The 14,135-nt window shown below is 38.6% G+C and overlaps 1 protein-coding gene across 4 annotated transcripts in view; it reads right to left on the bottom strand.

Moving 5' to 3' along the window:
* Positions 1 to 14,135, bottom strand: part of TRIM55 (tripartite motif containing 55) — a 490,854-nt gene that overhangs the window by 444,081 nt on the left and 32,638 nt on the right. The gene's annotated exons all lie outside the window — the stretch shown is intronic.

The raw sequence follows: 14,135 nt of genomic DNA, 5'->3' as shown, positions 1-14,135 counted from the left end.
CGGTAGCTATTTGTGGATCCAGTTCTGTGTCTTATTTCTTATGATATTTGTAATAAAGTCAATAAACAGAATATCTCTGTGAGTTTTTTTTCTTCTGTGTCTTTGATGCCTATATGCCGTAATCTGATGTAGTGTGAATATTCATGCACATTCCAATTACATTTAGTTCAATGAATTATAGTTCCATTCTTTTGCTCATGGTTTCTCAACAGAGTACTTCCTCTGGTATTTCATAAAAAGAAGGGGGCCTAAGAGTGCATTAGGGTCCAGCATATATGCTCCAAATAAATCGTACTGACAAAGGGAGTATGTAGTTCCTTTTAAGAAGAAAAGGGAAGATTTCTACTCAAGGTCAGACATATACTAAAGGGTCAGCAGGGAGCGTAACTCCTTAGGAACAATTGCCCTCACACACCTAGGTAGGTGCCATGCTTCATCATCAGCCTTTTGCTCCACATTGGGCCAGCGCTGCAATGTCCAGCGGACACCCTCAAGGGGGCACTTTACCAGAGATCGTTTTTAAGCCATCTGTAAAGATGCATGTGTGGGTTTTGGTGTAGATTGGAGTGAATAGTGTATAAGTGTAAGTGCAAATATAAAAATAGGACAAGAGGTACTCCCCAGAAAGACTTTTTAACCCCTGCCACGCTGATGACGAGCTGAGCTCGTCATGGCGTAGCCTCCTCGCACGCTGATGACGAGCCCAGCTCGTCACGTAACATGCGCTTTTAAAAATCTCAGCGTACGAGCGGAATTCCGCTAGCGCGCATGAGGTTAATGACAGAGTCTTCCTGCCTATATTAAATATTAGTGACGCTATCTACTATAAATAATCTTCTAAGATAGGTACTGGGTCAACATGTTTCAAGCCTTAAATAATCATATGAATGATCTGGCAGCTATTCATCAGGACCTGTGTAACCTAATCTACACAGTGTTTTGATTATCGCTAAATAAATTATCCGTAAGATCCCAATCCTGTTACCTCTCTGGGTTTTATACTAGTAATTCTATAATTGTTCTTAAAAACAACAAGTAGTGTAGAAGTCGACGTTAAAAATAATCAAGCACACATTAACTGTTTATGCATGTAACTTGTAATGCCAAATCTGAGGTGACTACCCTTAATACAAAGCAGAACAGACAAACACCACACAAAACAAGCAAGACACACAACATAAAGCTCAGGAGTTTCAAACACTCTGTCGATTGTGGGTTAACTCACCCTATTCTGGTGTCAATAACGACTCCCTGCTGACCAATTAGGACATGTCTGACCTTGAGTAGAAATCTTCCCTTTTCTTCTTAGAAGAACCTGCATATTCCCTTGGTCTATACTTCTTCTAGTAGCCTGACAGGGCAGAGGTCATAGGAGGATGGACTTTAAATTGTCCAAACTATTTACAGAATTACATGAAGAGTGTAACCCAGCATTTAGCACTATTTTCGTAGTGCAAAATGCACACTCCTATTCAAAATAGACCCAAGAATGCATTTTACAGTTAGAAAATAGCACTAAATGCAACAGAATAGGAACCATAGCAGCCAGTCACGTCTGCTAAGTTTGTTGTTCCTGTTGTCCTGCAATAGGATTTTTGCCTCAGATTATGCAAGTGGGGGTAATTTTTTGAACTTTTTTATCCGATTACTCCGGCTTACTTAAAAATTCACCCAATCCCACCTATAAGTTAGTGTTTGCATCTAGATCAGTTTTACCACTGAAGCCTCATGTTGAAAATCACAGGGTTTACAACCACAAAAGTGCTTATCATTATGTAAAAAAAAAACTGTTTATGAGTCGAAAAATTATTTTGACTCATAATGGGACTTTTATGATTGTTTCCCTATCCAATTCAGAAAGGAATTTATTGATAGATTACAACTGCAATTGTGGCCACAAACCACTGATGAGCTAACAACTTCCCCGAGTTGGGTTGATAACTAACTTACAAAGGGGAAGAGGTCCCTATAGCAGCCTTTTCCCTAAACAAAAAAAAATTCTATTAAATAAAAAAGCAACAATGTTTTTTAAGGCACATAGGGTACTTTGAAAAAAATAGTTTTCCATTTTGGAATGCAGTCATAGGAATGGTTGTGTGCTGTCCCTTGCAGGCCACCCTCCCTGTGTTTACACTGTGTCAAAAATGGGCACCTGCCTTATAACTATGTTAATCAAGCATATCGTACTGGAAGCCACTGGGGTTAAGTATTTTGTGAGCCGACCTAATAGTTCATAGACAGGTTTGTAAAATACTATTCCATTTGCAAACCATGTGGTACAATGTGCAACCATATTTTTCAAATTAAATAATAATACATCAGGATCCTAACGTTAATAAGGAGATGGGTGGCAAATATATCCACTCCTTGTTTGTAATTCATACTGGTGGTCAGCATCTGCTCAAATCTGCATAAGGCATAATAACTCAAACTTTAAGCTGTTTAGATAGCAGATAGGTAAATAGTGAAGTTCCTCTGTTGTTTGCAATTTTATCCACCAGTAAAATTGTGCATAATATCTGCTATTTAACTATCAGCCAGGAAAATAAGAACATGTATGTGTTATTTGCATGACTGCTGGCCAAATTGTAAATAATGACTGAAGTTTTGCCAGCCGCCAGATAATGAGGGAAGTTATTTCCGCTGTTTGCTTGACTTCTGACTACTGCTATATAGTCAGTCACCAGGTAAACAGTAAAGATTATTCTGCTATTTTCACAGCCAACCAGGGCGGAATCTATACTATTTAGCCAGCAGCTCAGTAAATAGCAACCTTTCTCTACTATTTTCAAGGCCACCTGCCAAATGTTAACTAATATCTACTTTTTAGTCAGCAACCAAGTAAATAGTAGTGAAAATTCTCCATTTACCAGATGGCTGCGTAAACAGTTGCTACCGAAGCTTTGGTGCTATTTGCATTGCCGCCGGCCAAATAGCTTGTGCTCTGCCATTTAGTTGGCAGCGGGGAAATAATGAATTGCATTTGCTACTTGCATGGCTGGCGGACAAATAGTACATCATTTCTGCTCTCTAGTCGGTGGCTGGGTAAATAGTGAAGCTTCTTTGCTGTGCATGGCTGCCAGCCAAATAGTACATGGTCTCTGCTATTTAGTCACACCTGGGTAAGGAGTGAAGCTTCTTTGCTGTCTGCAGATCTACGAGCCAAACAGTACATGATCTCTGATATCTAGTTGGTGGTCAGGTAAACAATGAAGCTTCTTTGCTGTTTGCACACCCACTGGATAAATAGTACATGAGCTCTGCTTTCTAATCGGTGCCTGGGTAAATATTCAAGCTTCTTTGCTGTTTACATGCCACCTGCCAAATAGTACATGATCTCTGCCTTTAAGCAGGGCCGGACTGGTAACCAAAACCGGCCCTGGCAAAGTGCTCGGCCGACACCCCTCCCCCCTGGGGAATTGTGGTTGCCACCGAGCTCTTTGCCCGGGCCGGTTTTCGTCTGATTTTGTTACAGGGCCGATTTTGCACCTATGCTGCAAAAACGGCCCTGTAACAAAACTGGCCCCCTACCCGTGCGGTGCACCGGAGGATTGCCCGGTGCCCGCTACGGACAGTCCGGCCCTGCCTTTAAGTTGGCAGCTGGGTAAATAGTGAATTGTATTTGCTGTTTGCTTTGCTGCCAGCCAAATAGTACATGGTCTCTGCTATCTAGTCAATGGCTGGGTACAAAGTGAAGCCTCTTTGGTTTCTGCACGTCTGCCAGCAAAATAGTACATGATCTCTGATATCTAGTTGGTAGCTGAGTAAATAGTGAAGCTTCATTGTTGTTTGCACACCTACCGGCCAAATAGTACATGCTCTCTGCTAGCTAGTCATCGGCTGGGGAAATAGTGAAGTTTCTTTGATGCTTGCACAGCCGCTTGCCAAATAGCACATGATCTCTATCATTTAGGAGTTGGCTGGGTCAATAATAAAATGTGCTATCTATTTACACAGCCCTCGGTAAAATAGTGCATAATCCCTGCTATTTAACAAGCAGACTTGTAAATAGTAGAGGAAATTAACCCAGAAACATTATTCCATAAAAAACTTGATTTAGGTCATGAGGGCAGTTAATGCTCAAAGATATGCGATACCTACATGTAAGATCCCTTCCAGTGCATAAAAATGCGGGACTTGCAAAACTCCTAAGGGCTTAACTTTTAATTTGATGTATGGAGTAGTGTCATAATATCTGACATGCTGATGGTACTCCGACTGAAAAATTTAGAGATGAAAGGCGGCTCAGTGGTAATCTCTGCACCATGAAAAGAACTGTCTTCATAGTGGTTCATTTCCAGGTACAAAATATTTGATGCATACCTGCTGTCGGTTTTGTCAGCTGTCCACTAAATTGATAAACATTTCTGTTTTTCAGACACAAACTCCCAAAGCAGGAGGTTGTTTCCAAAAAACAAAAAAATAATGAGCACTCAATCCCTGGGAGTTTTTTTTCCCTGAGTGTAAGGGCCAATTGCTTTTTTCTGTGCCTCACTGCTAGGTTTTACCTGACTGTGAGTGATAGAAAGGGGAATATTCCTTTTTTGAGGTAGGAAACAAACATGTCAGATAACACATCAGATATCCATGCTTAAATGAGCAACATGACTATAGGATTTCATAGAAATATAGCACAATAGCTGTTCGGCAAAATATGTCAGGAAATACATCAAACATCCTGGAATTAAAAGGGGAACCTAAGATGCAACATGGGATCAAATTGTAGTGTGCTGTTACCGAACGAGAGTTAAAAGCTACAATTAAAATGCAGGAAGGGGAGATAGCGCGAGAACAAAAACCTCCAATAAGGTACGCCATGCGCTCCTACTGTCCCATGCTAATGGACCTGATGCGTCTATCATGTTCAGTGTATTATGCTGTGCTGCGCGTAATATTCTATCGGACTAGCCTGACATAGTGCGTCTAGCCCTGAATGCTGCTTTCAGGAAGGCACAGACAAAAAAGACAATTTCAGGGGAGCGCAAAGATTGTTAATGGAAGAGAGCAGGTTTGCAGCGATGAAGGTCAGCCTCCTTAATAAAGGTATCAGAAAGTGCTGTTGTGCTAAACTGTGCAAATTGCAAAAGAACATAAAATGCAGTAATGATTGAGCAGAGTAATTATCACGTGGACAACAGGAGACCGTGTTCCCTTCTGAATCTAAAAATGTTTTTAAAAAGAGAGACCAGTAGATTGTCCCAGCTTTGAAGTGAAAAAGTAGGTACCGCTCCCACCTGGTCAACTCCAAAAGCTAGATACAGAGGAGAATCATCAGTGTAAAGAAGGTTATAATATTGCATCACCGAGGGTTTTGATAACTCAGATTTCAACCTAATGTTTGCTCGGTGGACTTTAAATAAAGTTTTCACCTCCAATTTGGCATTGTTGGGGATGCGGTTAGGTTCAAAGTACCACCAAGATATGCCGATGGAGCCAAAAGTATCTCGTAAATAACTCAGCCAGAGTATGGAGAAAGCCTTTTCCAGCGTCATGAAGTTGGATATAATATCCTTACAGAGCTTGGCAGCTGAGTTCGACCAGATGATAACCCATAGTAAAAGCGGCGCCATCTGGATCATATCCTCGATAAAACCCTGGTTTAACTCAAAGTGGGTAATGAGGGTAGGGGTGGATGGTGGTGTACTTAAAATCCTTCACAGAAATTGGTTTTCCTCTGCCTGAATGAAGCCGCACTTACTAAAACCCCAATCTCCAGCTCCATAAGTAGCCACACTAATACATTGAGAGTTAAACACTTTCAGAAGTGGAGACAATGTCACCCTGCTTTGGGGTCTGATGAGGTTAATTACTATGCCATATTTATGAGGATACCTGCAGACTATGGGCGCTCAACCCTATTACTATCTGGGCTACTGTGTTGAGCTTTATTAAGATTGGTGCTTCTAGAGGTAAAATGCGTATCCTACATCTACAACTTTCAAAGAAAGCGACAAATTGTTTAGGAACCCCTGAGCACACATAAAGTCAAATTCTGTACGTCACTTGTAACCAATATTTAGGCAAGAGTCATTCAAATCCAAAGTCCAAAATTCGTAAATAAATTGTCCAAATTCCAAAAGGTTGGTGTTTACTGTTGTTTATTTCCTTGCTTCAGTATTCACAAAGATGGTACAACAGCCAACACGTGTTTCGTCGTGTACATAATAACACACTGACTTCTTCAGGGCCGACACCAAATAAACATTACCCACAATTGCTACACGCACTACGTTTGGCTAGTGTAGAAAAGTAAGTACAAAGCACCTACTTAAAAGTAAAATAGCCTGCTGAGTGTGTGGTATTCGGGGAAAAGTACGAAAAGAAAATAGTAAAGCCACTCCTGTTGACTATACACCCATATTTCGTGAGTAAAGTTATAGACCCAATGCCAAGAAATAAATTCTAAGAATAATATATCCATGAGGGTATAGTCTAATTTTGAATTCACCTCAATGTTCAATGATTCTTAACATCAGAACTGGTTCTTGAATCCAGTAAATATTTTTCTGTAAAGAAAGACCTAATATCAGTCTCTATTGATTCAAAACATTGACGTAGACCACTTAGCCAATATTCATTGTGACCTCACCATAATAAGTTAACCTATTAAAACGAGAGAAATTACCTCTATTAGCTTTCGTTCTCAATATTCTATAAAAAAGATCCTCTTCCGATTCTTCCAATATTCAAATTTTTACTCACAGTCTGCAAATAAAAATATTTCTTTTTGTGCTATAATCTATTATTCCATGCTATTAGTGAGAGTAATTATATTTTCTCATTACCATCACACTTACCCAAACCTAAGAAGGTGGGGTCATAATACTGCCAACGTTAATGCTTATTCACTTCTTATCACTACTGTAACGATAAGCAATACATTTCACTCACTGTTCAACTCACTATTATGGCACAGTATAACGTGAGTGCATAAACCACCACTCACCTTTCTCATATACTATGTTTAGATGAAGGAAATTCTCTCATGGGCTCTCAAAATTAATAATAAGTTTCCTATAAAATGCAAAATTTATGCATATGATAGTATTCCATATGTATTGTATCAGAGTATATACTAAATTGTGTTTCAGAAGGCTCACCTTAACTGTGATTTTCCTTCTTTCCCCCTTTTTGAGTTCCTTCGTTCTAAGATAGTTGCACTTCCTTATCTTTCTATAACATACGTTAAGAAAATAGTCAGAATTTACGACTAGTAGATCTACATTCCATTTTAAGTGATGTGTCAGACACTCACCCTCATCACAATATAACAGTGAAAACCGGAGGGCGTAATAATCTTTGTATATCAATTTACGGTTCTATGGCGAAAAACGAAAATATTAAAATGGTCAGTATCACTTTCTATAAAGTCACAAAAGTCACTAGGTTATGTTACGATACTGCTCACCAAATTTCTTTATATCGATTGTTCTCAACCTCCGTATTACGTAATCCTCCTCCTAAATAAAAATAAATAAAACGGTGTATGTAAATCCGTCTTAGTAAACCCAATCACGAAAACATTCAATCACGAACAAATTAGGGTATCTCCACGACATAAAGTAAGTCCTCTACCTCTGTACGGGCGGATAATCCTCTCTCAATCACCTCAGCGTCTAGCACCGGCGCCATCTTTTAATGTCTATTTATATTATGTGTCCCCGAGCGCCATCTTGTAACATGTTCGTATTTCATCTACCAAGTTTCTAGCGTTGGGAAACTATGATATAGTCAAGTCCTTCTATTAAAGTATAATACTTCGCCCAGCAAATATAAAATGCTTAGAGATATCCCTAACTAAGAATATGGATTATAATCGCCAAGTGCGATCATATTTAAATTATGAGCTAATATCATTATAAGTCAAAATATAGACATCATTGACGATGAGTGATTGGTATGCTTACCAACATACGAGTCTATTAAAAAAGTGGGGTTTGCATGCGGCAGTAAAAAGGTTTATCTAAATTACAGTAGTCAGTTTAGTGAGGTTTATAGAAAGGCAGCAAGAGGATAGAGAGTGCCAATGATAGCCAGCTAACCCAGAGTCAGTAGCTAGCAAACAGTACAAATATTAAAAGATACAATATCAATTTAGAACATGTTAATCTGCAGAGTATTGACATGATAGACAAATTTCTGGTCTTGAGCATAGAAATTCTAATAAAGAACAGTTTTGATGTTATTTTCTAAGTAACGTCATTCCAAATTTCCGTACAAATATATATGAAGGTGTTGAGACCTCTACAGCTTAACAGTAATTTTTCTCTAGAACAACTCCAATTATTTCAATCATTGCCTAAAAAGAATTGATATTCATCATCAATATTAAGTCCCCGCTCCACTGCCCTTAATTTCATAATCCAAATTTCCTCCTTTCTTCTGAGTTTCAGTAATCTGTTGCCACCCCTAGGGTCTGATGTTACATGTTCTATCCCATTATAACTAAAATAGTGTTCATCTTTGTTATCATAATTCTGGACACAATGTGCAGCAATTGGGTACCTCGTGTCCCCATTTTTCCATGCCCTGATGTGTTCCATCATCCTGTCTCTAAGTCTGCGAATTGTGCTGCCGACATAAATCTGTCCACATGTACATGCTATTACATAAATCACATAGGTGGTTTCACAGTTGATATAAGTGTCAATCTTGTAGAGGTCTGAGCCATTGTAACTGAAACTCAATACTTTCTTTCTGGCCCATCTGCAACAATTACACCGTCCACATTTGTGGAACCCTTTCATTGTATTTCTAGGCCAAAAACTTTGTGTTCTCACGAGGTAGCTAGGACTTAAATCATTTGCCAAAGTCTTCCCTTGCCTGAAAGTTATAGATGGTCTCTCTCCAACGTATGGTGAAAGATCTTTATCAGCCTTAAGTAGATGCCAGTGACGATTGATAATAGAATAAAGTCGATTAGATTCTGTATTATAACTAGTCACTAGGCGTACTTTCTGTTCACTCATTACCACATCTGTTCTCTGCTTCAAAGTCTGGGAACGTTTAAGTTTAGATGCTGGCCTCCTTGCTTTGTCTATCACATTCTTATCATAACCTCTGGCTATGAATCTCCTGGTCATATCATCTATATTAATCTCAAAATCATCATCTTCTGAACAGTTTCGCCTCGATCTCACCATCTCCCCATAGGGGATTGATTTGATCTGGAAGCTCGGGTGGCAACTTATAGCATGCAAAATAGAATTACAACTCGTTTCCTTTCTATACATTCTTGAACATAGTCTATCATCTTTACCGTACAGTTCCACATCTAAAAAAGTAATTCTCTTAGTATCATATTGTGTTGTGAAACGTAGGTTGACTTCATTATCATTTAGATAATCAAAAAAGCACATTAGGTCACTGAGGGTGCCAGTCCAAATCATGAGACAATCGTCTATAAAACGACCCCAATACTGTATATATTCAATCCATTTTTGGCCGCGACGGCCCCAGATCCACTCCGCCTCAAACCACCCCATAAAGAGGTTGGCAAAAGACGGGGCAAATCTGGAGCCCATCGCGGTTCCGAGGCATTGTATGTACCATTTTCGATTGAAGACAAAAACATTGTTTTTCAGTGCAATTTGTGTCATATCTAGTAACATCTTCGCATGCTCCAATAGTTCAGCAGGTCTCTTATTGAGGAAGGTCTCCACTGCGTTTGTCCCCAAGGTATGATCAATATTAGAATATAAGGAAACCACATCTAATGTAACCAAATACATACCTTCCTGCCATGTAACATCTGACATTATATTCAATACATGCTTGGTGTCTTGAATATAGGAGGGCAAGCTAACAACATACAGTCTCATAAAATTATCAATAACCTCTGAAATTTTCTCTGCTGGACCACCGATACCTGAAATTATTGGCGATGGGCTCCAGATTTGCCTCGTCTTTTGCCAACCTCTTTATGGGGTGGTTTGAGGCGGAGTGGATCTGGGGCCGTCGCGGCCAAAAATGGATTGAAAATATACAGTATTGGGGTCGTTTTATAGACAATTGTCTCATGATTTGGACTGGCACCCTCAGTGACCTAATGTGCTTTTTTGATTATCTAAATGATAATGAAGTCAACCTACATTTCACAACACAATATGATACTAAGAGAATTACTTTTTTAGATGTGGAACTGTACGTTAAAGATGATAGACTATGCTCAAGAATGTATAGAAAGCAAACGAGTTGTAATTCTATTTTGCATGCTACAAGTTGCCACCCGAGCTTCCAGATAAAATCAATCCCCTATGGGGAGATGGTGAGAGCGAGGCGAAACTGTTCAGAAGATTATGATTTTGAGATTAATATAGATGATATGACCAGGAGATTCATAGCCAGAGGTTATGATAAGAATGTGATAGACAAAGCAAGGAGGCGAGCATCTAAACTTAAACGTTCCCAGACTTTGAAGCAGAGAACAGATGTGGTAAGGAGTGAACAGAAAGTACGCCTAGTGACTAGTTATAATACAGAATCTAATCGACTTTATTCTATTATCAATCGTCACTGGCATCTACTTAAGGCTGATAAAGATCTTTCACCATACATTGGAGAGAGACCATCTATAACTTTCAGGAAAGGAAAGACTTTGGCAAATGATTTAAGTCCTAGCTACCTCGTGAGAACACAAAGTTTTTGGCCTAGAAATACAATGAAAGGGTTCCACAAATGTGGACGGTGTAATTGTTGCAGATGGGCCAGAAAGAAAGTATTGAGTTTCAGTTACAATGGCTCAGACCTATACAAGATTGACACTTATATCAACTGTGAGACCACCTATGTGATTTATGTAATAGCATGTACATGTGGACAGATTTATGTCGGCAGCACAATTTGCAGACTTAGAGACAGGATGATGGAACACATCAGGGCATGGAAAAATGGGGACACGAGGTACCCGATTGCTGCACATTGTGTCCAGAATTATGATAACAAAGATGAACACTATTTTAGTTATCATGGGATAGAACATGTAACATCAGACCCTAGGGGTGGCAACAGATTACTGAAACTCAGAAGAAAGGAGGTAATTTGGATTATGAAATTAAGGGCAGTGGAGCGGGGACTTAATATTGATAATGAATATCAATTCTTTTTAGGCAATGATTGAAATAATTGGAGTTGTTCTAGAGAAAAATTACTGTTAAGCTGTAGAGGTCTCAACACCTTCATATATATTTGTACGGAAATTTGGAATGACGTTACTTAGAAAATAACATCAAAACTGTTCTTTATTAGAATTTCTATGCTCAAGACCAGAAATTTGTCTATCATGTCAATACTCTGCAGATTAATATGTTCTTAATTGATATTGTATCTTTTAATATTTGTACTGTTTCCTAGCTACTGACTCTGGGTTAATTGGCTATCATTGGCACTCTCTATCCTCTTGCTGCCTTTCTATAAACCTCACTGAACTGACTACTGTAATTTAGATAAACCTTTCTACTGCCGCATGCAAACCCCACTTTTTTAATAGACTCGTATGTTGGTAAGCATACCAATCACTCACCGCAATGATGTCTATATTCAGACTTATAATGATATTAGCTCGTAATTTAAATATGATCGCACTTGGCGAATATAATCAATATTCTTAGTTAGGGATATCTCTAAGCATTTTATATTTGCTGGGCGAAGTATTATACTTTAATAGAAGGACTTGACAATATCATAGTTTCCCGACGCTAGAAACTTGGTAGATGAAATACGAACATGTTACAAGATGGCCCTCGGGGACACATAATATAAATAGACATTAAAAGATGGCGCCGGTGCTAGACGCCGAGGTGATTGAGAGAGGATTATCCGCCCGTACAGAGGTAGAGGACTTATTTTATGTCGTGGAGATACCCTAATTTGTTTGTGATTGAATTTTTTCGTGATTGGGTTTACTAAGACAGATTTACATACACCGTTTTATTTATTTTTATTTAGGAGGAGGATTACGTAATACGGAGGTTGAGAACAATCAAGATAAAGAAATTTGGTGAGCAGTATCGTAACATAACCTAGTGACTTTTGTGACTTTATAGAAAGTGATACTGACCATTTTGATATTTTCGTTTTTCTCCATAGAACCGTAAATCGATATTCAAAGATTATTACGCCCTCCGGTTATCACTGTTATATTTTGATGAGGGTGAGTGTCTGACACATCACTTAAAATGGAATGTAGATCTACTAGTCATAAATTCGGACTATTTTCTTAACGTATGTTATAGAAAGATAAGGAAGTGCAACTATCTTAGAACGAAGGAACTCATAACGGGGGAAAAAGGAAAATCACAGTTAAGGTGAGCCTTCTGAAACACGATTTAGTATATAGTCTGATGCAATACATATGGAATACTATCATATGCATACATTTTGCATTTTATAGGAAACTTATTATTAATTTGGAGAGCCCATGAGAGAATTTCCTTAATCTAAACATAGTATATGAGAAAGGTGAGTGGTGGTTTATGCACTCACGTTATACTGTGCCATAATAGTGAGTTGAAAAGTGAGTGAAATGTATTGCTTATTGTTACAGTTGTGATAAGAAGTGAATAAGCATTAACGTTGGCATTATTATGACCCCACCTTCTTAGGTTTGGGTAAGTGTGATGGTAATGAGAAAATATAATTACTCTCACTAATAACATGGAACAAATATTTTTATTTGCAGACTGCGAGTAAAAATTTGAATATTGGAAGAATCGGAAGAGGATCTTTGTTATAGAATATTGAGTGCGAGAGCTAATAGAGGTAATTTCTCTCGTTTCAATAGGTTAACTTATTATGGTGAGGTAACAATGAATATTGGCTAAGTGGTCTACGTCAATGTTTTGAATCAATAGAGACTGATATTAGGTCTTTCTTTACAGAAATATTATTTACTGGATTCAAGAACCACTTCTGATGTTAAGAGACATTGGACATTGAGGTGAATTCAAAATTAGGCTATAACCGCATGGATATATTATTCTTAGAGTTTATTTCTTGGCATTGGGTCTATAACTTTGCTCACGAAATACGGGTGTATAGTCAACAGGAGTGGGTTTACTATTTTCTTTTCGTACTTTTCCCTGAATACCACACACTCAGCGGGCTATTTTACTTTTAAGTAGGTGCTTTGTACTTACTTTTCTACACTAGCCAAACGTAGTGCGTGTAGTAATTGTGGGTAATGTTTATTTGGTTTCAGCCCAGAAGAAGTCAGTGTGTTATTATGTACACGACGAAACACGTGTTGGCTGTTGTACCATCTTTGTGAATACTGAAGCAAGGAAATAAACAACAAGGAACACCAACCTTTTGGAATTTGGACAATTTATTTACGAATTTTGGACTTTGGATTTGAACGACTCTTGCCTAAATATTGGTTACAAGTGACGTACAGAATTTGACTTTATGTGTGCTCAGGGGTTCCTATAGAATTAATTACTATGCCCACAGTTTTGCTTAACTTAGTTCAGGCCTGTGCGCAATGGGAATTCCAGGTCCCTGAGGAACTAAAATTTTGTCCCAGGTAATGAAAATTATCGACCGTCGTCAAGACATGCCAGTTCATGGTGATTTTATTTAGCCTTAGTTTGCCAGAGCCGCCGGAAATACTGTGTGACTTGGAGTAAGTCCTTAGTTATGAAGGGATTGAATTACAAAGCCTTTTCCAGGAATAGGTTGGCTAGCTCCTCAAAATGTGGAGTAGTGATTAGCAAGTAAATGATTAAAGGTGTATTTTAAATGAACATGCCTGATCACTGCAAGTGCTCAAAATGGGGAAAATGGGGACAGGCCAGTTACGCAGTCATACAATATCTGTTTCATGCTTCGAGGTTCCTGTATTGCCAGTATCTCTTCTCCGATCCTACATTGAATTGTAACATACATGTAAAGAATGCATTATCTTCGTTTGCTTGATCATGCTGAGAAATGCATGTACTCTCCATGAAATGTAGACCAGCCTGGCAGAGAAGGACTGATATTGTCCCATTAAAGATAAGGCAGGCATCCCTACAAGAAAGCGCTATGGCAATCAAATAAATCGATTTCTGTTCTACCGAGAAATATTTATACTGCCCATTAATGGTACAGAAGCACTGCTAAAAAGTGATGGTAGAGTTAATTAAGGGAGCAGCGAG

Source organism: Lissotriton vulgaris, chromosome 4_1, assembly GCF_964263255.1.
Source record: "Lissotriton vulgaris chromosome 4_1, aLisVul1.2, whole genome shotgun sequence".
NCBI classification, from domain to species: Eukaryota; Metazoa; Chordata; class Amphibia; order Caudata; family Salamandridae; genus Lissotriton; species Lissotriton vulgaris.
This window is presented reverse-complemented; position numbering and strand designations above follow the sequence as displayed.